This window comes from Bos taurus, chromosome 28 (assembly GCF_002263795.3).
Source record: "Bos taurus isolate L1 Dominette 01449 registration number 42190680 breed Hereford chromosome 28, ARS-UCD2.0, whole genome shotgun sequence".
Taxonomy (NCBI): domain Eukaryota; kingdom Metazoa; phylum Chordata; class Mammalia; order Artiodactyla; family Bovidae; genus Bos; species Bos taurus.
Genome location: NC_037355.1, coordinates 15,362,575 through 15,385,339, shown reverse-complemented (window position 1 = coordinate 15,385,339; position 22,765 = coordinate 15,362,575). Strand labels below are relative to the sequence as shown.

At 40.6% G+C, this 22,765-nt stretch overlaps 1 protein-coding gene across 2 annotated transcripts in view; it reads left to right on the top strand.

Moving 5' to 3' along the window:
- SLC16A9 (solute carrier family 16 member 9) overlaps window positions 1-22,765 on the top strand; it is an 85,312-nt gene that overhangs the window by 7,740 nt on the left and 54,807 nt on the right. The window lies entirely within an intron of this gene.

Sequence of the window (22,765 nt, the reverse complement as noted above, 5' to 3'; positions counted from 1 at the left end):
ATAAGCAGGGTGACAATATACAGCCTTGATGAACTCCTTTTCCTATTTGGAACCAGTCTGTTGTTCCATGTCCAGTTCTAACTGTTGCTTACTGACCTGCATACAGATTTCTCAAGAGGCAGGTCAGGTGGTCTGGTATTCCCATCTCTTTCAGAATTTTCCACAGTTTATTGTGATCCACACAGTCAAAGGCTTTGGCGTAGTCAATAAAGCAGAAGTAGATATTTTTCTGGAACTCTCTTGCTTTTTTGATGATCCAGCGGATGTTGGCAATTTGATCTCTGATTCCTCTGCCTTTTCTAAAACCAGCTTGAACAGAGGAGGAAATTGAGGAATTATTAAGATTAGGGGCAGTAAGTTCTCTAGGTTCTCCCAGGGCTGACTGGCCTCTTAGAGCAGCAGACCAGGGTGGGAAGTGGGGAGAGCACAGGTGAAACTCCAAGGCAAGTCAGCCTTGGTCCTGTGAAAGGGTGAGGAGGGAGTGGAAGGAGCTGGGGAGAACATGCCCATTCATGAGGCCCGGAGCTACCCAGTTCCAGCCAATTGTTATGTAAGAACAAGAGCCCAGTGTTGCCAGATCTTCAAGAGAATCCAGAAATTCAGATTTTGATGGGAAAACATTGGCAATTCATTCAACATGGCTAAAAATAAAAGAAAATAAGAATTGAGCAGGCCAAACAAAACACCTCTAGAGATCAGATTTGGCTTTTTTGCCACTAATTTGCTAGATGACTTCCAAGCTTTCTTCTGGTTTCAGACTTCCATGATCCTACACTCAGTCCATCTGATCTCTAACCCACTTCTTCTGTACTGACACATATTCCAGTACTCACCGGATCTAAAGCATGATAGCTTTGGAAGATCTCTTTGGTGAGTGCTGGACCATGATAGATTTATAAGGCCTTTAAGATCAAAGAATGCCCTTTTTCGATGGCCATGCTGTTGACATAATTCAGAGGCCCCGGCAGTTAATTGCTTGTGTTAATTATCCCTTTCAGGGACAGTTAGTTTGGTTTAATTCCGGGACCCAGAGCTGTTTCTCTAAATATTTTCCTTCCTGTTCTTTCTTCTCACTCAAACGTAAGAAGATAATGACAGCTGGAAAATAGATCCTGGTTTTCACTTGGACAAGGTGTATTTATAAGCTTAGTTTTTTCTTTTCTTTATTTTTTGCCATGCTACTCAGCTTGCAGGATCTTAGTTCCCTGATTAGGCATGGAACCCAGACCCCTGGTCTTGGAAGCTTGAAGTCCAAACCACTGGATCGCCAGGGAATTCCCAATAGGCTTGTCTTACAGTGCTTAGACAAATCTTCATCATCTTTACCTGAGCAAGAGTCTGCCCTGTAGTCTGTCTCTCTTCTTAATCTGGGGATGTTCTTCAATTGCAACAAGGTGAATAAGTTAAGAGTTTGGCTCTTATGTGTTAATATGGAAGTTTAGGGTTTTTTTTAAAAGCATATTTATATGGATCCCCAAAAATAAAAATGAGAACAAAAGTAGTGGACTTGCATGTGATTCCAATCTCCAGTTCTTTTGAATAACTCATTCCTGGGGGAACAGTACAGTTAAATTCTATAATATAATATTTTTAAAGCAGAGTTTCATGAATGTGATGAGCTAAGATGTATTCTTTGCTTTATGCTAATAAGCTGCTTTACAAACAAGTGGGCCAGCCTCTACCTGAAAAGCTCAGAGCAGATACTGACAACAGGAAGGAAGCATCTGAGTAAAAGAAGCCTGGCGTTTTCAGAGAAATCACAGACCTTACTGTGACTGAGCTGACAGAGAGGACCAGAGGAAGGCTGTCAATGACAGTTGTGAGCCACACTTTGTCCTTGTCCCTGCTCCAGTGGTGAGTTGACCCTCCCTTGCACCTATGGGAGTTTGTCAGCCAATCCTGGATGTTTATCATTTAAAACAAACCTGCAAGAATCAGGTAATTGTCTGATCATTAAAGACATACCATCTGATCTTATACTGGTAACAACTTTAAATTAAAAAAGTCGATTCTATGTTTACCCAAGTATTTGGCTAGCCTTTCAGGTTTAATGATGGAGGCAGGCTCTAAGCCCTTTGGAGGAAGGAACCAGATCCACCTTTTATCCACAACACCTTTCAGATACATTCATTTTCTTCAAAATACATTCATTTTCTTCCAAATACACAAATACCTCCCAAATGTACTCAATTCTTTCTGTTGAATGAAAGCTGTATGGTTAATCATTTTGATATACAGGAGATTTAGGTCAGTAGGCTTTCTATGCATTCATTTATTCATTCATTTCATAAAGACCTGTTGAGCCTTTACTATGTGCCAAGCGCAATTCTTAGTGCTAGGGATGCAGGATAATCTTGTTGGTTACATACCTTAATGAATAATAACATATTGTGATAAATGTTGTAAGAACAAGATTGCCCAAATTATTGTGAAACCTTCGAGAAGGAATGACTAACTGTTGAAGGGTTTGGATGGCATCAAATAAGAGGAGACATTTAGGCTAAGTCAAGAATTGATGCTTTTGAACTGTGGTATTGGAGAAGACTCTTCAAAGTCCCTTGGACTGCAAGGAGATCCAACCAGTCAAAAAAGGATATCAGTCCTGAATATTCATTGGAAGGACTGATGCTGAAACTGAAGCTCCAATACTTTGGCTACCTGATGTGAAGAGCTGACTCCTTGGAAAAGACCGTGATGCTGGGAAAGATTAAAGGCAGGAGGAGAAGGGGATGACAGAGGACGAGATGTTTGGATGGCATCACTGACTCAATGGACATGAGTTTGAGCAAACTCTGGGAGATGGTGAAAGACAGGGAAGCCTGATGTGCTGCAGTCCATGGGGTTGCAAAGAGTTGGACACGCCTGAGCAACTGAACAACTTGAAGCAGGAGTTTCAGAAAGGATTACAGCCTCTCCAGCAGCTGGTGGGGAGTGAAGAGTCTAAGGCATGCAGGAGGAGAGGAGCATGGCTTAAGGGATGAATTGTGACAGTGGTTTGGAGAGCCCAGGTTTTGGTAATCCCGCAGAGGTAGTTGGGGCTGAAGTGTTGCAAATCTTTAGGGAAAATAGAAAGAATCAGGTAGCTAGCTGGGTATTGAAAGATCGAAATACCAAATGTCATACGAACAAAATACATATTTGTAAAACCAGTTTTTATTTTTTATTTATAATTTTTTATAATTAAAAAATTTTATTTATATATTTTTGGTTGTGCTAAGTCTTGTTGCTGCACGGGCTTTTCTCTGCAACTATGCAGACAGCAGGGCTACTCTCTAATTGTGGTGTTCGGGCTTCTCACTGTGGTGGCTTCTCTCGTTGCAGAGCGCAAACTGTAGGGCACATGGGCTTCAGTAGCTCCAGCTCCCAGGCTCTAGAGCACAGGCTCGATAGTTATGGCACACAGGATTAGTTGCTCCATGAAATGTGAGATCTTCCCAGATCAGGAATTGAACCTGTGTCTCCTGCGTTGGCAGGTGGCTTCTTTACCCCTGAGCCACCTGGGAAACCCTATTTATAATTTTTGGATCACACTGTTCATTGATGCCTGGCTTGAATCTCCATGAGGGCAGGAATAATCATCTTTGATTTTCTTTTGCACTTAAAAGTTAAACATCACAGTAAGGACATTTTTCTTCTCTGGATGCATAGAAGCCAGGAAACATTGAGTTGAGGAATGATTAGGAAATGAGAAAGTGAAGGGGAGGGAGGTACTCATTCAAGTTTTTCTAAGAAAACCTTTAGAACATGCCACAACAGTAACAGTATTGGTAAACATTTGCTCTGTGCCAAGTATCAATGCCTAGTATTTCATAGAGATTATTTCGTATGTTCCTCATAAAATTCTATGACAAAGGAGTTCTTCCTATCCTATTTTCATTTTATAGATGAAGAAACTGAGGTTTTTTACCTTGCTTAAATTCACATGGCTAATGCTCTGCTATTAATTGTGGTCTAACCTCAACTAGGTACCCAGGTTGAACATGGACCCTTCTGGACTAGGGGCTTTCAGTGTTTTTGACTGTGACTCATAGTGAGATTTATTTTACAGCCTGACCCTGCCAGCAAACACAGGCGCACATGTAAACTGAAGCCAAGTCTCTCAAAGTAGTGCTCAACCCTTAGCAGTGTGCAGGAGGGCTTATATTTGCTACTGTAACCGATGTTATTCTAGTCTGAATTTCAGTTTTTTAAACATTGCTGCTCACAGCGTGCGATTGATTTGACGACCGACGATGTACTACAGAGTTTGGACCACACCCCTCTAGCCCGCTAGCTACTTTATGTTGCTCCCTGAACTATATAGCTTAATATCTTTTTCTATTAACATCAGCAAACATTTATTCAGTGCCTACTGTTTGCAGAGATGTGGAAGGAACATAAAGAACATATGGTATCCCTTAACCCCAAGGAATTTTCAGTGTAGTGAAGGGAAAGACAATTAATGGCTAATGATAAGGCAGACCAGCAAAAAAAAAAAAAAAAAGAAGAAGAAGAAGAGAGGCGCAAGCCATGTAGAATGGCTTGTGGAACATAGGAATAATGATGGATATTGGTGTGTGTGTGTGCTGCAAGAATGTTAAAAGACTTTTATGAAATAAATAGAAATGTCTTTGGTAAAGACTTTTAGGACTTAGGGCCAAAGGAGATCTGAAGACCACAGTATTCTGTGTATTGTTCTCAAAGGTCCTTGAAATGGTCAAGCTATCATTATTATTATGTAGACATTAGTTTGTCCACTATAAGCCCTTGAAGGATGCTAGCATGTCCAGTTATGTTAAAGAGTATCCATTAAAAAAAGTTTAAGATAGCTTCCCAAGGAAAAGAATGCAAACTTACGAACCATTTATGAACCTCCATTAGGTGATCAATCCTAGGGTTAAATGGAGAGAGAGAGCCTTATGTAGAATCTAGCAAAAATTCTGTGGACATTGGAGGTAGAAGGAGGGTTATTAATACTTTTCTAATTTATCTTACGTAGATTAAAAAGATAACATCTGAAAATCCTGGCACTGTGTCTGATACATAGAAAGTGTTCAGTTTAGTTCAGTTCAGTCTCTCAGTCGTGTCCGACTCTTTGTGACCCCGTGAATCGCAGCACGCCAGGCCTCCCTGTCCATCACCATCTCCTGGAGTTCACTCAGACTCACGTCCATCGAGTCGGTGATGCCATCCAGCCATCTCATCCTCTGTCGTCCCCTTCTCCTCCTGCCCCCAATCCCTCCCAGCATCAGAGTCTTTTCCAATGAGTCAACTCTTCACATGAGGTGGCCAAAGTACTGGAGTTGCAGCTTCAGCATCAGTCCTTCCAATGAACACCCAGGACTGATCTCCTTTAGGATGGACTGGTTGGACCTCCTTGCAGTCTAAGGGACTCTCAAGAGTCTTCTCCAACACCACAGTTCAAAAGCATCAATTCTTCAGTGCTCAGCTTTCTTTATAGTCCAACTCTCACATCCATACATGACCACAGGAAAAACCATAGCCTTGACTAGACGAACCTTTGTTGGCAAATTAATGTCTCTGCTTTTGAATATGCTATCTAGGTTGGTCATAACTTTCCTTCCAAGGAGTAAGCATCTTTTAATTTCATGGCTGCAGTCACCATCTGCAGTGATTTTGGAGCCAAGAAAAATAAAAAAAAGTCTGACACTGTTTCCACTGTTTCCCCATCTATTTCCCATGAAGTGATGGGACCAGATGCCATGATCTTCGTTTTCTGAACGTTGAGCTTTAAGCCAACTATTTCACTCTCCTCTTTCACTTTCATCAAGAGACTTTTCAGTTACTCTTCACTTTCTGCCATAAGGGTGGTGTCATCTGCATATCTGAGGTTATTGATATCTCTCCCAGCAATCTTGATTCCAGCTTGTGCTTCCTCCAGCCCAGCGTTTCTCATGATGTAGTCTGCATATAAGTTAAATAAGCAGGGTGAAAATATACAGCCTTGATGTACTCCTTTCCCTATTTGGAACCAGTCTGTTGTTCCATGTCCAGTTCTAACTGTTGCTTCCTGACCTGCATACAGGTTTCTCAAGATGCAGGTCAGGTGGTCTGGTATTCCCATCTCTTTCAGAATTGTCCACAGTTTATTGTGATCCACACAGTCAAAGGCTTTGGCATAGTCAATAAAGCAGAAATAGATGTTAGATCAGTTTAAATAACTAAAATCAGTCAAGTCTTTCAATTTAGGCTTGTCTGGCAAGAGGAGCAATTATGTAAGCTAGTGCAGTGGTCCACTCCTTTCTGTTAGAAGCTTCACATTGAGATCACCTGGAGCCCTTTAGCAATCTGGTCTCAAGCCCAGAGATCCTGTTTTCATGTGTCTAGAGAAGTCTCAGACATTGGTCATTTTTAAGCCCCTAAGGAACAGCCAGGTTTGAAATGAAAATTGTTAGTTGCTCAGTTGTGTCCGACTCTTTGCGACCCCATGGACTGTAGCCCACCAGGCTTCTCTGTTTTTGAGATTCTCCAGTCAAGAATACTGGAGTGGGTAGCTATTCCCTTCTCCAGGGGATCCTCCCGACCTGGGGATCAAACCCTGGTCTCCTGCACTGCAAGCAGATTCTTTACTGTCTGAGCCAACACAGCCAGGTTTGAAATCCCCTGAAAAGTATATGCTTTAATGATTAGAAACATGCTTGTGTGGAGATACAACCTTAAAATTGGGTCCTTTGTTTGCTTTTTTGATGCTCACAGAGTCATCACCTTTTCTTAAGAACTAGTTTAGAAAACAAGATCTTAGGTATCTTTATGGTCACACCTCATGGCTTTCGGGATGTTAGTTCCCTGACTAGGGACTGAACCCTCACCCTTGGCAGGGAAAGTATGGAATCCTCACCACTGAACAACCAGGGTGTCCTCAAGATCTTTGGTACATTTGAAGTCAGAAAGGGGTATCTTTGAACTGGGGAAGAGTAGAAAACTGGGTATGAAGACTGTCAAGGTGAACTTGACTTCCTGCAGTGCTCAGGAGACAAAGGAATTGATTTTGTCCTGTTATCTTTGAGGATACATCTTCACCTCCATTCTACCAACAAGTACCCTGGTAACTGGAGTAGCATGCGGCAAAGAGGTGTGCATAAGTTACATAGCTCCCTGAGTTGATAGGAAAAAGAAGGAAGGAAATGAAAGAAAGGAATGAAAGTAAGCCTCTCTTTGACTTCAGTGGCTCTTTGTTTTGTCTTCTTTGGGCTGTGGGTGATCTGATGGCTCTTTGGGACCTAAGAGCAGACTGTCATTGTCACTGGGGTCTTTCCTCACCGAGACTTCTCTCTTCCCTTTTTTTAAAAAAGTTTATTTTATTGAAGTATTGGTGATATAGAGTGTTGTGTTCCTTTCTGTTGTACAGCAAAGTGCTTCAATTATACATATGTATCTATTTTAATTTTTATTTTTGTATTGGTCCATGGGGTCACAAAGAGTCGTACGTGCTGAGCATGCACACACACACACACACACACACACATATTTATTTTTGGCTGCACTGGATCTTTGTTGCGGTGCTCGAGCTTCTCATTCTTGTGGCTTCTCTTGTTGCAGAGCGTGGGCTCTAGGCACATGGGCTTCAACATTTGGGGCACAAAGGCTCAGTAGTTACAGCTCCCAGGCTCTAGAGCACAGGCTCAATAGTTGTGACACATGGGCTTAGTTGCTCCATGGCACGTGGGATCTTTCTGGATCAGGGATTGAACGCGTGTCTCCTACATTGGCAGGTGGATTCTTTACCACTGAGCCACCAGGGAAGCCCCTGCATGGAGATTCTTGAAGCTGCTTTTTCCAGGTCTTTCCCTGCACTGCTCTGCAGCAGCAGGACGGCATTATGGGTGGTGAAGTGATGCTCTAGAGGCAGTGCACCCAGACTTGGCCATCTGGGACAGTGGGAGAGATGGGAAAAGATTCTTCCCTCTTCTATCTGGCAGTGTGTGTGTTTGCCCTCTCTGGAGCCGTCAGGGTGAAATTGCTCCTTCTCTGGCCAGAAACCAGCCAACAGGTTTTGGGCACTTGCCACATCAAAGGGTGGGATTAATAGTGTTGCCACCGCCAGTGGGGACAGCGCCAGATGTCACAAGTGAAGAGGGAGCTTGCAACCATTCATTCCTTCATTTTCCTTCTTCTACACTCCAGGGGGCTTTAGGAAAATGAAAGTCATGCTGTCCTGAGATGGTCCAATTATTCTGCTCTCTTGTTTGGTAAACTTTTGATTCTTTGGAGAGAGATGCTGACTTTTCTATAACTTTCAAGTCACTTAGGTGCATTAGCACGGTAGGCGTGTTTATTTATTTTTTGCATTGTTTGATATACTTTCTTATACCACGTTCTCCTCTTTTCATTAAAAAAACAGATAAATGGATGTAATCATCTTTTAAATTTTTTATTATAGACAGTGAGCCTCTTCTGCATTTTTTCTGCAAGCATTTATAGAAAATCAAGAAACTAACTTTTGCCATGGTTATCACTGCTGCAAGAATTTTTGCTTTTGTTTCTATTTGAAACCAACGTAGACCTGATGATCAGTAGAGATTTAGGTGTGGGGCTGAGTAAGCTTTGTCTTTGACAGGGTAAATGACAGAGTAGAGTCAAAGGACAGCCAAGTGCTGGATGCTGCATTGGGGTGGTGGGCTCCAGGCAGAGTTTCCACTTGCTCAGTTCACTATCGCCAACTGCTTATCTTCTTCTCTGTCTCCCTTACCTGTGTCTTTCTTCCACTGGGGTGGAAGATGGGACGGTTGGTCAGAAGGTGTTCTGTCCTGTAGGACAGTGATGCTCAGCCTAGCTACACATTAGAGTGGCTGGAAGTGTTAGGCTCCACCCCAGAGCAGGCTGGTGGTGGGACCTGGCATCAGGGATATTTAAAAGCTTCCCAGATAGCTGCAGTCCATGGGGTCGCTGAGAGTCGGATACGACTGAGCGACGTCACTTTCACTTTTCACTTTCATGCATTGGAGAAGGAAATGGCAACCCACTCCAGTGTTCTTGCCTGGAGAATCCCAGGGACGGGGGAGCCTGGTGGGCTGCCGTCTATGGGGTCGCACAGAGTCGGACACGACTGAAGTGACTTAGCAGCAACAGCAGCAGATGATTTTAGTGTAGTCATGGCCGAGAATCACTGTGGTTGGGCAGCAGTTTTCAGGGTGTATCTGTGGATAACCTGTATCAGAATCATTGGGTGATTTTTTTTTTTTTTTTGGCTGCACTGCGAGGCTTGAAGGATCTTGGTTCCCTGTCCAGGAACTGAATCTGGGGCCATGGCATTGAAAGCTCTGAGTCCTAACCACTGGAATGCTGGGAGTTCCCCATAGGGTGACTTTTTAAAAATGCAAATTCTGGAATTCCTAAACTTGAAACCAAATCAAGTTTTAACAGGAGTAAACACGGTTTTGAATCATTCCAAATGCAACCTGCCAGTATCCAGATCTTGGTTTCAAGGTCCTTAGTATTAAGAAATAACTAAAGATTAAGAAATAACTAAAGATCAAAAAGTCTTAGAAGCCCTAGAGTGAGAAATGATTCAGTAACTAGTTGATCTTGAATTCTGGTGTGAGTAACTAGGAACTACTTCTGAGAAAGTGGCTATCAAGTCCCCAGAAATCCTTTATAGGAATAAAATCATAGCTAATACTTAGTAAAATGTTTTATTGTGTGCCAGGCACTGAGATTTGAACTTAAAAATTTTTTTATTGGAATATAGTTGATTTACAATGTTGTGTTAGTTTCGGGTGTTCAGCAAGGTGAATCAGTTATACATACAGCCACTCTTTTTTTAGATACTGTTCCCATATAGGCTATTACAGAGTATTGAGTAGAGTTCCCTGTGCTATACAATAGGTCCTTATTTTTTATCTATTTTATATATAATACTGTCTATATGTCAATCCCAGTCTCCCAATTCATCCCTTCCCCTCTTCTGCCCGTAACCTTAAGTTTATTTTCTACATCTGTAGCTCTATTTCCATTTTGTGGATAAGTTCATTTGTACTCTTTTTTAACATTCCGCATATAAGTCAACTTTGTACTTTAAACTCATTATTTACCATTTTCAGTTCAGTCACTCAGTTGTGTCCAACTCTTTGTGACCCCATGGACTGCAGCATGCCAGGCCTCCCTGTCCATCACCAACTCCCGGAGTTTACCCAAACTCATGTCCATTGAGTCAATGATGCCATCCAACCATCCCATCCTCTGTCGTCCCCTTCTCCTCCCGCCTTCATTCTTTCCCACCATCAGGGTCTTTTCAAATGAGTCAGTTCTTCAAATCAGGTGGCCAAAGTATTGGAGATTCAGCTTCAGCATTTTACAGATGGGGAAAACTGAGGCTCACAGACATTAAGTACTTAGCTCAAAAACATATGGTAAGTAGTGTAGACTGGATCAGAACCAGATATACATGTGATAACAAAGCTCATATATGGCATCATGGATGACATCACCGATTTGAAGGACTTGAGTTTGAGCATGCTCCGGGAGTTGGTGGTGGACAGGGAAGCCTGGCGTGCTGCAGTCCATGGGGTCGAGAAGAGTTGAACTCGACTGAGTGACTGAGCTGAACTGAATAAAGCTCATGACCTTAACCATTCCTCAGTTCCTTCTGCTGTGCAACCAGATACTGGCAAAACCTCTCTTCCTCTCTACCCTGTCTTTATGGTGAAACTAAGAGGAAAAAAAGGAAGCTATCAAACAACTGAAAGTATTAACTTGCTCCTTATCATTTTCTGTACATTCTTCTATACGTACACAAAGCAGCCAGGGATCACTGACGTTTACTTTAGAAGCCCTGAACCTACATTTTATTTTCATTGCTTAGATTCTTCTTTTATGATGTGTAGTCATTCCTGCACTTGAACTGGAGCTTTGTTACTGCTTTATTTGAGGAGCTACAATGCAAACAGAATAAGCAAAGCATAATCTCCTGATTTTATTGCCCTTGTTTAAACCTGTACCTAGGTTAGAAATCTGGGTGTGATCAGGAGTGAACTTGATGCTCTGACTTAGGAAGTGACCGTGTCTGCATTAGTTAAGTTACATGAAAGAATCATGACCTGGAGGGGTCATCACAGAAAAAAGAAATCTGTGTGTGTGTGTTGGGAGGTGTGTAGGAGGGGAGGGAACCTCACGTTTATGAAAGACCTTAAACAGATATTGTTGATTTTATCTCCAAATCAGGTCATAGAGCAGTCATTGGAACCATATGTGTGTTTATAGCATTAATAATTTGTCTTTATAAAGTCAACTTTACTGAGGTATACTTTATATACAATAAAATCCAACAGGTCTAAGCATACAGTATGATGAATTTTGAGAAATATTGCAAATATTGAGAAATAATGCAAACAGTTGGGGTTTGCATTAATTTTTTGACAGCTTTATTAAAACATAATTCACAAACCTTATGATTCACCTATTTAAAGTGTACAAGTTGATGGTTTTCAGTGTATTCACAGACATGTACAACTATCACTGTAATTAATTCTGAAATATTTTCATCAGCCCCCAAAAGAAACCTTATACCTGTCAGCAGTCATTTCTCTTTTTCTCCCAACTCTTTTAGTCCTAGGCAATGACTCACCTACTTTCTGTAGACTTGCCTGTTCTGGAAGGTTCATAGAAATGGGAACCATGTAATATGTAGTCTTTGGTGATTGGCTGCTTTCCCTTAGTTCTTAATATAGTGTTTTTAAGGTTCATACATGTTGTAGCATGTGTAATACTTCATTCCTTGCTGAATAATATCATTGTGTATGGAAATAGACTCACAGAAATGGAGAACTTGTGTTGCCAAGGGTAAGGGTGGGGAAGGGATGGATTGGGAGTTTGGGACTATCTGATGCAAACGATTATACACAGGATGGTAAGCAACAAGGTCCTATTGTATAGCATAGGGAACTATATTCAATACCCTGTAATAACAATAATGGCAAAGAGTATGAAAAAGAATTACACATATACAGAAATGCTTCATTGTAAAACACTTCATTGTACAACAGCAACACTTCATTGTCAACCAACGATACTTCAATAAAATGATTTTTTTTAAATTAAAGAATAAAACAACCTACCTCCTCAGTTAACTTGGAGACCAAAAGCTAAATACAATTTATAGTAAAGAAAAAATTCCATTGTGTAGATATACCACATTTTATTTATTATCAGTTGTTGGATATTCAGGTTGTTTCTACTTTTTTGGCTGATAGCATTGATTTCTTTTAGGATTTTTTTTTATAAGGACCATTTTTAAAGCCTGTTGAATTTGTTACAATATTCTTCTGCTTTATGTTTTGGTTTTTTGGCCGCAAGGCATGTGGACTCTTAGCTCCTGACCAGGAATTGAACTCAGATTGCCTGCAATGGAAGACGAAGTCTGAATCACTAGACCATTAGGGAAGTCCCCTAGCACTGATTTTTAAAGAGTAAACCTTTAATAGATACCTTGATTTTTAAATCCTCATTTAGGCTTTTTTTCCTTCACTAATATGCCAGGAGTATAAAGTAGCTCGGACTTGCCAGGTGGTGCTTGTGTTGAAGAACCTGCCTGCCAGTGCAGGAGACACAAGAGACCTGGGTTCGATCCCTGGATTGGGAAAATCCCCCATGGCAACTCCCATATTCTTGTCTGGAGAATTCATGGATAGAGGAGCCCTGGTGGGCTATAGTCCATAGGGTCACAAAAAGTCAGATACAACTGAAGCGACTGAGCACGCATGCAGGAAGTTCTCCCTTGACTACTGAGACAGTCTGATTAAGGTCGCAACAACTGGATTTACAGTTGTACTAAAATTCTTGTTTGGAGTTAATTCTCTTTTATAGCTATTAATACTGTGGAAAATGCATATAGAATTGTGCTGCTGCTACTGCTAAGTCACTTCAGTCGTGTCCAACTCTGTGCGACCCCATAGACGGCAGCCCACCAGGCTCCCCCATCCCTGGGATTCTCCAGGCAAGAACACTGGAGTGGGTTGCCATTTCCTTCTCCAATGCATGAAAGTGAAAAGTGAAAGTGAAGTCGCTCAGTCGTGAATGACTCTTAGCGACCCCATGGACTGCAGCCTATCAGGCTCTTCCGTCCATGGGATTTTCCAGGCAAGAGTACTGGAGTGGGGTGCCATTGCCCTCTCCATATAGAATTGTAGATATAGAAATATATATACATATGTATATATGTGCATGTGTGGGCTCAGTCTCTGAGTTGTGTTTGACTCTGTGACCCTATGGATTGTAGCCCGCCAGACTCCTCTGTCCATGGGATTCTCCAGGCAAGAATACTAGAGTGAGTTTCCATTTCCTCCTCTAGGGGATTTTTCTACCTAGGGATCAAACACATGTCTCCTTCGTCTTTTGCACTGCAGGCAGATTCTTTACTGCTGAGCCATCAGGGAAGCCCTAATATATATGTGCCTGTATCTGTATAAAATAAGGATAACTCATATGGTTTTACAAGGAGTTTTAAAGTTAATTTACGAAGACAACATGTAGTTTCTTTTTCTTTTAAAAAATAATATTGATATATAACAAATTATTTTACTTTAGAAATCATAAACTGTGCTGTTTATGAAATGTCACTGGTAAGTGTCAAAACTGATCCAACGACTATTACTTTTGAAGGACTAACATTGGTGTTCAGTTGGTTCAGTTCAGTTGCTCAGTCGTGTCCGACTCTTTGCAACCCCATGAATCACAGCACGCCAGGCCTCCCTGTCCATCACCCACTCCCGGAGTTCACTCAGACTCACGTCCATCGAGTCAGTGATGCCATCCAGCCATCTCATCCTCTGGCATCCCCTTCTCCTCCTGCCCCCAATCCCTCCCAGCATCAGTCTTTTCCAGTGAGTCAACTCTTCGCATGAGATGGCCAAAGTACTGGAGTTTCAGCTTTAGCATCACTCCTTCCAAAGAAATCCCAGGGCTGATCTCCTTTAGAATGGACTGGTTGGATCTCCTTGCAGTCCAAAGGACTCTCAAGAAGTCCAATTTCTCCAACACCACAGTTCAAAAGCATCGATTCTTCGGCGCTCAGCTTTCTTCACTGTCCAGCTCTCACATCCATACATGACCACTGGAAAAAGCATAGCCTTGACTAGACGGACCTTTGTTGGCAAAGTAATGTCTCTGCTTTTCAATATGCTATCTAGGTTGGTCATAACTTTTCTTCCAAGGAGTAAATGTCTTTTAATTTCATGGCTGCAGTCACCATCTGCAGTGATTTTGAAGCCCAAACATTGGTGTTAGGGTTATTCTGTTCGAAAATATATAAATCAATACATAGGAAGTTTACGTTTTTGACCCAGAAGAAGCTTACATTATTTTAAAGCTTTATGCTACTCATAAATTATCAAAAATCAGTCATAATAGTTTTGACACTCTTGTAACTGCAGATGTTACACTTCTCACCCCTAAAACACATCATAGAACTAAAGTGCTTGAGAAATAGGAAAGTGAAAGAAGATGTGAAGTGATAGGAGAAGTCAAGAACTAGGTACAGGCATCATTACTTATACATCTTTTTTAAAATTTTTAGATAATAAGACTTTTAAAAATGGAGACAGTGCAGAGATGATGAAGGACAGGGGAGCCTGGCATGCTGCAGTCCATGGGGTTGCAAAGAGTCGGACACGACGGAACAACTGAACTAAAACAAATAGTTGATTTACAATGTTGTATTGGTTTCGGTTGTACAGAAAAGTGATTCAGTTTTATACTGTATATATAATATATATGTATAAAATGTATGTATATACACATATAAATATGTATGGAGCATTCAGAGTCAACAAAAGAGTCTGAAATGCAGTGCTTGGGTACAATCTCAAAAACAACAGAATGATCTGGGTTCCTTTCCAAGGCAAACCATTCATCATCATAGTAATCCAAGTCTATGCCCCAACCAGTAATGCTGAAGAAGCTGAAGTTGAATGTCTCTATGAAGACCTACAGCACTTTCACCAACTAACACCAAAATATAGATGTCCATTTCATCATAGGGGATTAGAATGCAAAAGTAGGAAGTCAAGAGATACCTGGAGTAAAAGGCAAGTTTGGCCTTGGACAAAATGAAGCATGACAAAGGCTAACAGAGTTTTGTCAAGAGAACACACTGGTCATTGCAAACACTCTGTCCCAACAACACAAGAAACAACTCTGCTCATGGACATCACCAGATGGTCAATACCAAAATCAGATTGATTCTATTTTTGCAGCCAAAAATGGAGAAACTCTATACAGTCAGCAAAACATAAGACCCAGAGCTGACTGTAACTCTGACCTTGAGCTCCTTAGCAAAATTCAGGCTTAAATTGAAGAAAGGAGAGAAAGCCACTGGGCCATTCAGGTATATTATACAGTGGAAGTGGCAAATAGATTCAAGGGATTAGATCTTGTAGACAGAGTGCCTGAAGAACTAGTCAGGAGGCAGTGACAAAAACCATCCCAAGGAAAAAGAAATGCAAGAAGGCAAAGTGGTTGTGTGAGGAGGCTTTACAAATAGCTGAGGGAAGAAGAGAAGTGGAAGGCAAGGGGGAAGAACTGAATGCAGAGTTCCAGAGAATAGCAAGGAGGGATTAGAAGGCCTTCTTAAAGGAACAGTGCAAAGAAATAGAGGAAAATAATAGAATGGAAAGACTAGAGATCTCTTCAAGAAAATTGGCAATATCAAGGAAGCATTTCATGTGAGGATGGTCATGATAAAGGACAGAAATGGTCAAGACTTAACAGAAGCTGAAGAGATTAAGAAGTGGCAGAAATACACTAAAGAACTATACAAAAAAGGTCTTAATGACCCAAATAACCATGATGGTGTGGTCATTCACCTACAGCCAGATATCCTGGAGTGTGAATGACGTCAGGTGGGTCTTAGGAAACATTACTACGAACCAAGCTAGGGGAAGTGATGGAATTCCAGCTGAGCTATTTCAAGTCCTTAAAAATGATGTGTTGAAGTGCTGCACTCAATATGCCAGCAAATTTGGAAGACTCAGCAGTGGCCACGGGACTGTAAAAGGTCAGTTTTCATTCCTGTTGCAAAGCAGGGCAATACCAGAGAATGTTCCAGCTATTATTCTTAAGGAGACTGAAATAAAACCAGACCACCTTACCTGTCTCCTGAGAAACCTGTATTCAGGTCAAGAAGCAATGGTTAGAACCCCACATTGAACAACAGACTGGTTCAAAACTGGGAAAGGAGTATACATCAAGGCTGTATATTGTCACCCTGCTTATTTAACTTATATGCAGAGTACATCATGCGAAATGCCAGGCAGAATGAATCCCAAGCTGGAATCAAGATTGCCAGGAGAAATATCAACAACATCAGATATGCAGATGATATCTTTCTGATGTCTAAAAGTGAAAAGGAACTAAAGATCTTCTTGATGAAAGTGAAAAAGGAGATTGAAAAAGCTGGCTTAAAAGTCAGCATTCAAAAAATTAAGATGATGGCATCCAGTCCCATCGCTTCATGGCAAATTGATGGCGAAAAGTGGAAGCAGTGACAGATTTCATTTTCTTGGTTCAAAAATCACTTTGAATGATGACTGCAGCCATGAAATTAAAAGACACTTACTCTTTGAAAGGAAAACTATGACAAAGCTAGATAGCATGTGACAAAGCAGAGTCATCACTTTGCTGACAAAAGTCCATCTAGTCAAAGCTATGGTTTTTCCAGTAGTCTTGTATGGACGGAATGTTGGGCCATAAAGAAGGTTGAGCATGGAGGAATGGATGCTTTAGAACTGTGGTGCTGGAGAAGACTCTTGAGAGTCCCTTGGACAGCAAGGCGATCAAACCAAGCAATCCTAAAGGAAATCAACCCTGAATATTCATTGGAAGGAGTGATACTGAAGCTGAAGCTCCAATAGTTTGCCCAGTTGATGGGAACAGCCAATGCATTGGAAAAGACCCTGTTGTTGGGAAAGATTGAAGGCAAAAGTAGAAAGATGAAATGTTTAGATAGCTTCACTGACTCTGTGGACATGAATTTGAGCAAACTCTGAGAGAGAGTGAAGGACAGGGTATCCTGATGTACTCCAGTCCATAGGGTCACAAAGAGTCGAACATGACTTAGTGACTGAACAACAACAATGAACTTTAGTATGTACAGTATTCTTGCCTGGAGAATTCCAAGGATGGGGAAGCCTGGTGGGCTGCCGTCTATGGGGTCTCACAGAGTTGGACACGACTAAAGCGACTTAGCAGCAGCAGCAGCAGCAGTATATATTTCTTTGTCTGTATTTTAATAAGCATAATTCACAGTAATTCACAAAGAATTATTTGCTTACCTTTCTTTTTTTTATCACAGCACCCAAAGACTGATTTGTTTACCTACGATTTTATTAGAATTCCCAGTTCTCAGAATCCCTTTCTCCCAAACTGTGGTAGCAGGCAATAAATGATGTATGTTTGGGGCAAAGGAACAATGGGGAAAGAACAATATGAACACTAGAACAGCTCTGGCAGAGCAGGTCTGCTCTTGAGTTTATAAAACTTGTTACCTGTATTGGAGTCAGAACTAAAACACAATTTCTAGGAACTTCTAAAAATTTAATTCTTATTGGAGTATGGTTGCTTTACAGTGTTGTGTTAATTTCTGCTTTGCAGCAAAATGAATCAGTTATACTCTAGGAGCTTTTGAATGTGTTTTCTTTTGACAGATAAAGATTCACATGTGATAAAATTCACCCACCTACTGTGTACTGTTGAGTGGATCTTATTCAAGAGTTGTGCATACTATACCAAAATCTAATTTTAAAACATTTAAAAATAATTGTAGGACTATGCTGCTGTTTCAGTGGTTAAGACTCTGAGCCCCCACTGTAGGGGATGTGGGTTTGATCCCCAGTCAGGGAGGTTCCATATGACAAAAGGTTCAGCCAATGAATAAATAAAAATAATTGTAAAACATTTTCATCACTCCAAAGAAACCTTGTCCCTTTACCAGTCATTCTCCATTTCCACTCCTCAAACTTCTCCAAAGTGGCCACTGCCTTTGCATCCCCACCAGCAACATGGGAGGCTGTCTGTGATCTACCTCCTTGCCCATCCTTTAGAGCTGCCCACATGACTGTGGCATTAACGTGACTGAGGAAAGGTCATGAAACCCAGGCTAATTCAGACTTTTGACACTCCTCACGGATGGATGCCTAGATGAAGATAAAATCAACCTGGAATAAACTGTTTTCCCCCAGGATGTAGCCCATGATTGTAGGCCCTCAATTAAAATAAAGTAATAATTCAGCACCACATAATTTGGTAGTGATTGAGATTCAAATAAAAATTTGCTGTCTTTGCCTACTTTTGTTCAAGTAGAAAATGTATCTAGGAATCCTTAGACAGATATTTAATGGTAACATTCAAAAAGGAGTTACTAGAGAAAAATTACTGAGGCAGCTATGACTGAAAATAAGACCAAACAGTTGTAAATCACTCTGTATTTGACAAAAAATAGTGTAGAACATTTGTATACATTTCAGGGACAGGAAGCTTCTGTGTCAACATTAAGTGTTCATAAATGTCAAATACTCAATTCTGACATCCCATCCTATATCTGGGAGAATAGAAATTTTCAGCCAGTGTAGAGTTGAGGAAATAACAAAGACTTGGCATCACTTGAACAGAACTGAATTCCATCTAAGATGTTAGAGCTTAAAAGTTTTCCATGAGTGTAATGTAGACTTTCATCAACAGTCCTTTTCATTTTCTGAAGCAAATGTCTTGCAATTTACATAACTCTCCTTTTCCTTTAACAGAACAAACGATAACTTTAGGAGTACATGCTACCCTTTATACTAATGATAATCTAATTTTGTTGAATGGTGTGATTTTATTATGGTGCATTTTATTTATTGTTCTTCTTTCTTGTCCGAGGGAGGTTGATAATAATATGTGGGATAGATATATTTTTAAAGACCAACATTTTTTACTTTATCAGGCATTTTATTTAAATTTTAAAAAGTCATATAATTTTTAAGGATACTTTCCATTTACAGTTATTACAAAATATTGGTTATATTCCCTGTGGTGTACAGTACATCCCTGAGCTTATCTTACACCCAGTTGTTTGTACCTCCTCCCCCCAACCCCTATATTGCCCTTCCTCCCCACTGCTGCTGCTGCTGCTGCTGCTGCTAAGCTGCTTCAGTCGTGTCCGACTCTGTGCGACCCCATAGACGGCAGCCCACCAGGCTCCCCCGTCCCTGGGATTCTCCAGGCAAGAACACTGGAGTGGGTTGCCATTTCCTTCTCCAATGCATGAAAGTGAAAAGTGAAAGTGAAGTCGCTCAGTCATGTCTGACTCTTAGCGACCCCATGGACTGCAGCCTACCAGGCTCCTCCATCCATGGGATTCTCCAGGCAAGAGTCCTGCCCACTGATAAGCACTATTAAAAGTTCTCTGTAAGTCTGCTTCCTTTTGCTGTATTCACTAGGTGTATTTTTTAGATTCCACATGTAAGTGGTATCATACAGTATTTGTCTTTCTCTGTCTGACTTATTTCACTAAAACATAACACCCTCCAAGTCTGTTCATGTCACTGCAAATGGTAAAATTTGGCAGTTTTTTGTTGCTGGATAGTATCTCATTGCGTACATACTCCACATCTTCTTTCTCCAATTATCTGTTGATGGACTCTTAATTAGATTACTTCCACACCTTGGCAATTGTGAGTCATGCTGCTCTGAACATTGGGATGCATGTATCTTTTCAAATTAGTGTTTTTGTCTTTTTTGGACATATACCCAATAGTAGAAATGCTGGCTCACATGCTAATCTTATTTTTATTTTTTTGAGAAACCTCAATACTGTTTTCCACAGTGACTGCACCAATTTGTGTTCCCACCAACAATGTACAAGGTTTCCTTTCCTCCACATCCTTGTCAACATTGTTATTTGTGTTCTTTTGGATGACAGCTATTCTGACATAAGTGAGGTGATGTTTAATTGTGGTTTTGATTTGCATTTCCCTGATAATTAGCAATATTGAGCACCCCTTCATGTGCCTGTTGGCCATCTGTATTTCCTCTTTGGAAAAATATTTATTTAGTCCTTCTGTCTAGTTTTTAATTGACTTGTTTTGTGTTTTTTTTGATGTTGAATTGTATGAGCTGTTTATATATGTTGAATACTAATCCCTGATCTGTCATATCATTTGTAGATATCTTCTCCCATTCAGTAGGTTGATGACTATCTTTAGTGTTATGTTTGGATTTCTTTTTCTTTTTTGTGTGTATATTTATTACAGATTTTTGGTTTGTGGTTACCATGAAGTTTTTAATATAGAAGTCTGTATTTATATGTGCCAGTTTTGAGTTACTGATCTCTTAGTTTCAAATTCATTGTAAAAACCCTGCATTTTTACTCTCCTCTCCTTATAATTACTGTCTTTGATATCATATTTTACTTTTAATTTTACTAATTAATTTTAATTAAATAAGGAATAAGTGTATTCCTTAACTGTTTCTTGCGAATATAGATGATTTTTACTACTTTGGTCTTTTAACCTCTCTTGGGATTCCCTGGTGGCTCAGATGGTAAAGAGTCTGCCTGTAATGCAGGAGACCTGGATTTGATCCCTGAGTCAGGAAGATCCCCTGGAGAAGGAAATGGCAACCCAGTCCAGTATTCTTGCCTGGAAAATCCCATGGACGGAGGAGCCTGGCCAACTAAAGTCCATGGGTCGCAAAGAGTTGGACTGAGCGACTTCACTTTCACTTTCACTAGATTGTGATGTGTAGATAATTTCCTACCTTTACTGTGTATTTTCCTTCAGTGAGCTTTTTCATTTTGTGATTTTCTTGTTTCTAGTTCAGGCCTTTTCTTTTTCACCTAGAGAAGTTCTATGAACATATGTTGTAAAGCTGGTTTGGTGGTTCTGCACTCTTCTAGCTTTTGCTTGTCTGTAAAATCTTTGATTTCCCTATCAAGTCTTTTCAAATTGTCTTTCAAAATAGCTTCTGATTTTGAGTTTTATAAGATGTCATCAGAGTCTGAAGTTAACACAGGTTAAAAGATTCCAAACTCTCAAAGAGTGTACTAGAATATACAACAATACATGTAGTATATAGAAGCATATTTTCATACAGTTACATGAACAAGAGTCCCAAACTTTGAGTATACTCATGGAACACTAGTCCAAATGTTCTGGTACTTATTGCTCTTGTTTTTTTTTTTAATTTGGCTGCACTAAGTTTTAGTTGTGGCATGCAAGCTATTAGTTACAGCATGTAGGGTCTAGTTCCCTGACCAGGGAGTGAACCCCAGGCTCCCTGCATTGGGAGTGGGGAGTCTTAGCTTCTGGGCCACCAGGTAAGTCTTGATCTTGCTATATTTTTGGGGGAAAAAATCCACCATTTAGATTATATAATGGGTTATTAATGCCAGGATTTATTACAAAAAGTGTGGAAAGAATCCTTTCTTGGGGCTCTAAACTCAAGCTTCTTGGGATACTTTGCTCTTAAATTTCAGTGGAAACTGCTGTCTTTCTAATATTTTCCTCTGTAAGCCTTTGAAGATCCACTCTTTTCGCTTTACACCAGAGCTGCTAAGCTTGTTCCTGATTCCAGACCCGTATTTGTCTTGATCCTCTTGCTGAGCCACCCTTTAGTGAGTTTCTACATTATTTTTTAGAACTGACCTGCTTTCCCACTTCCCTAGTTAAGACTCCACCGTCCAGTGCAGGGAGTGTGGGTTTGATCCCTGGTCCAGAGACTAAATTCCCACATGCCGTGCTTCACCCTATGCTGCTGCGGCTCAGTTGTGTCCAACTCTTTGTGACCCCATGGACTGTAGCCCCCCAGGCTCCTCTGCCCATGAAATTTTCCAGGCAAGAATACTGAAATGGGTTGCCATTTCCTACTCCAGGGGATCTTCCTGGCCCGGGGATCAAACCCACATCTCTTGCACCTCCTGCAGGTTGGGTTGGCAGGTGGGTTCTATACCACTAGCATCACCTGGGAGACCATATCGTTGGGAATGGCCAAAAAAAAAGAAAAAGAACCATTCATGAGGCCTTCCACTCCCACTCCTGCCTTGATTGCCTGCATTTCCCTATGACTCCTAAACATTTACTGCCCACCCAACCTCTGTGGCACTTCCCCATATACTCTTGTGGATGCTTCTTACCTTCCTAATGGGCATATAAGCTCCTAGGTGGCAAGGCCTATGCCTTATATTTCGTCTGAGGTCCCTTGGTATCTATTGCAATATAGTTTAAATTGAAAGTGATCAAAAAATTTCTGGAATGAGGATCCCATTTTTATAACACAGCATTTCTGTAAATATTAGGATAAACAGGCCTAGTGGAAATTTCAGTGACTTAATTTTTGGTTACCTTTTATTGGAATATAGCTGCTTTACAGCAAAGTGAATCCACCATATGTATACATAGATTCCCTCCTTTTTGGGTTTTCTTCATTTAGTTGCTCCCAGAAAGCACTGAGTAGAGTTCCCTGAGCTATACCGTGGGTTCTGATTAGTAATCTATTTTGTACACAGTACAAATACTGTATATACGACAGTCTCAATCTCCCAATTTGCCCCACCTCCCTTTTCCCTCTCTTGGTGTCCATGTGTTTGTTCTGTACATCCGCGTCTCTATTTCTTTTTTTTTTTTTTCCACGTCTCTATTTCTGTTTTGCAAATAAAGTTCATCTATACCATTTTTCTAGGTTCCATATGTATGTATTAATATATAATATTTCAATTAATTTAAGCTGTTTATTCACAAGAAATACAGGGAAGACATTTTATCATATTGGATCATAAGCTATGAAGAAGAATTAGTAA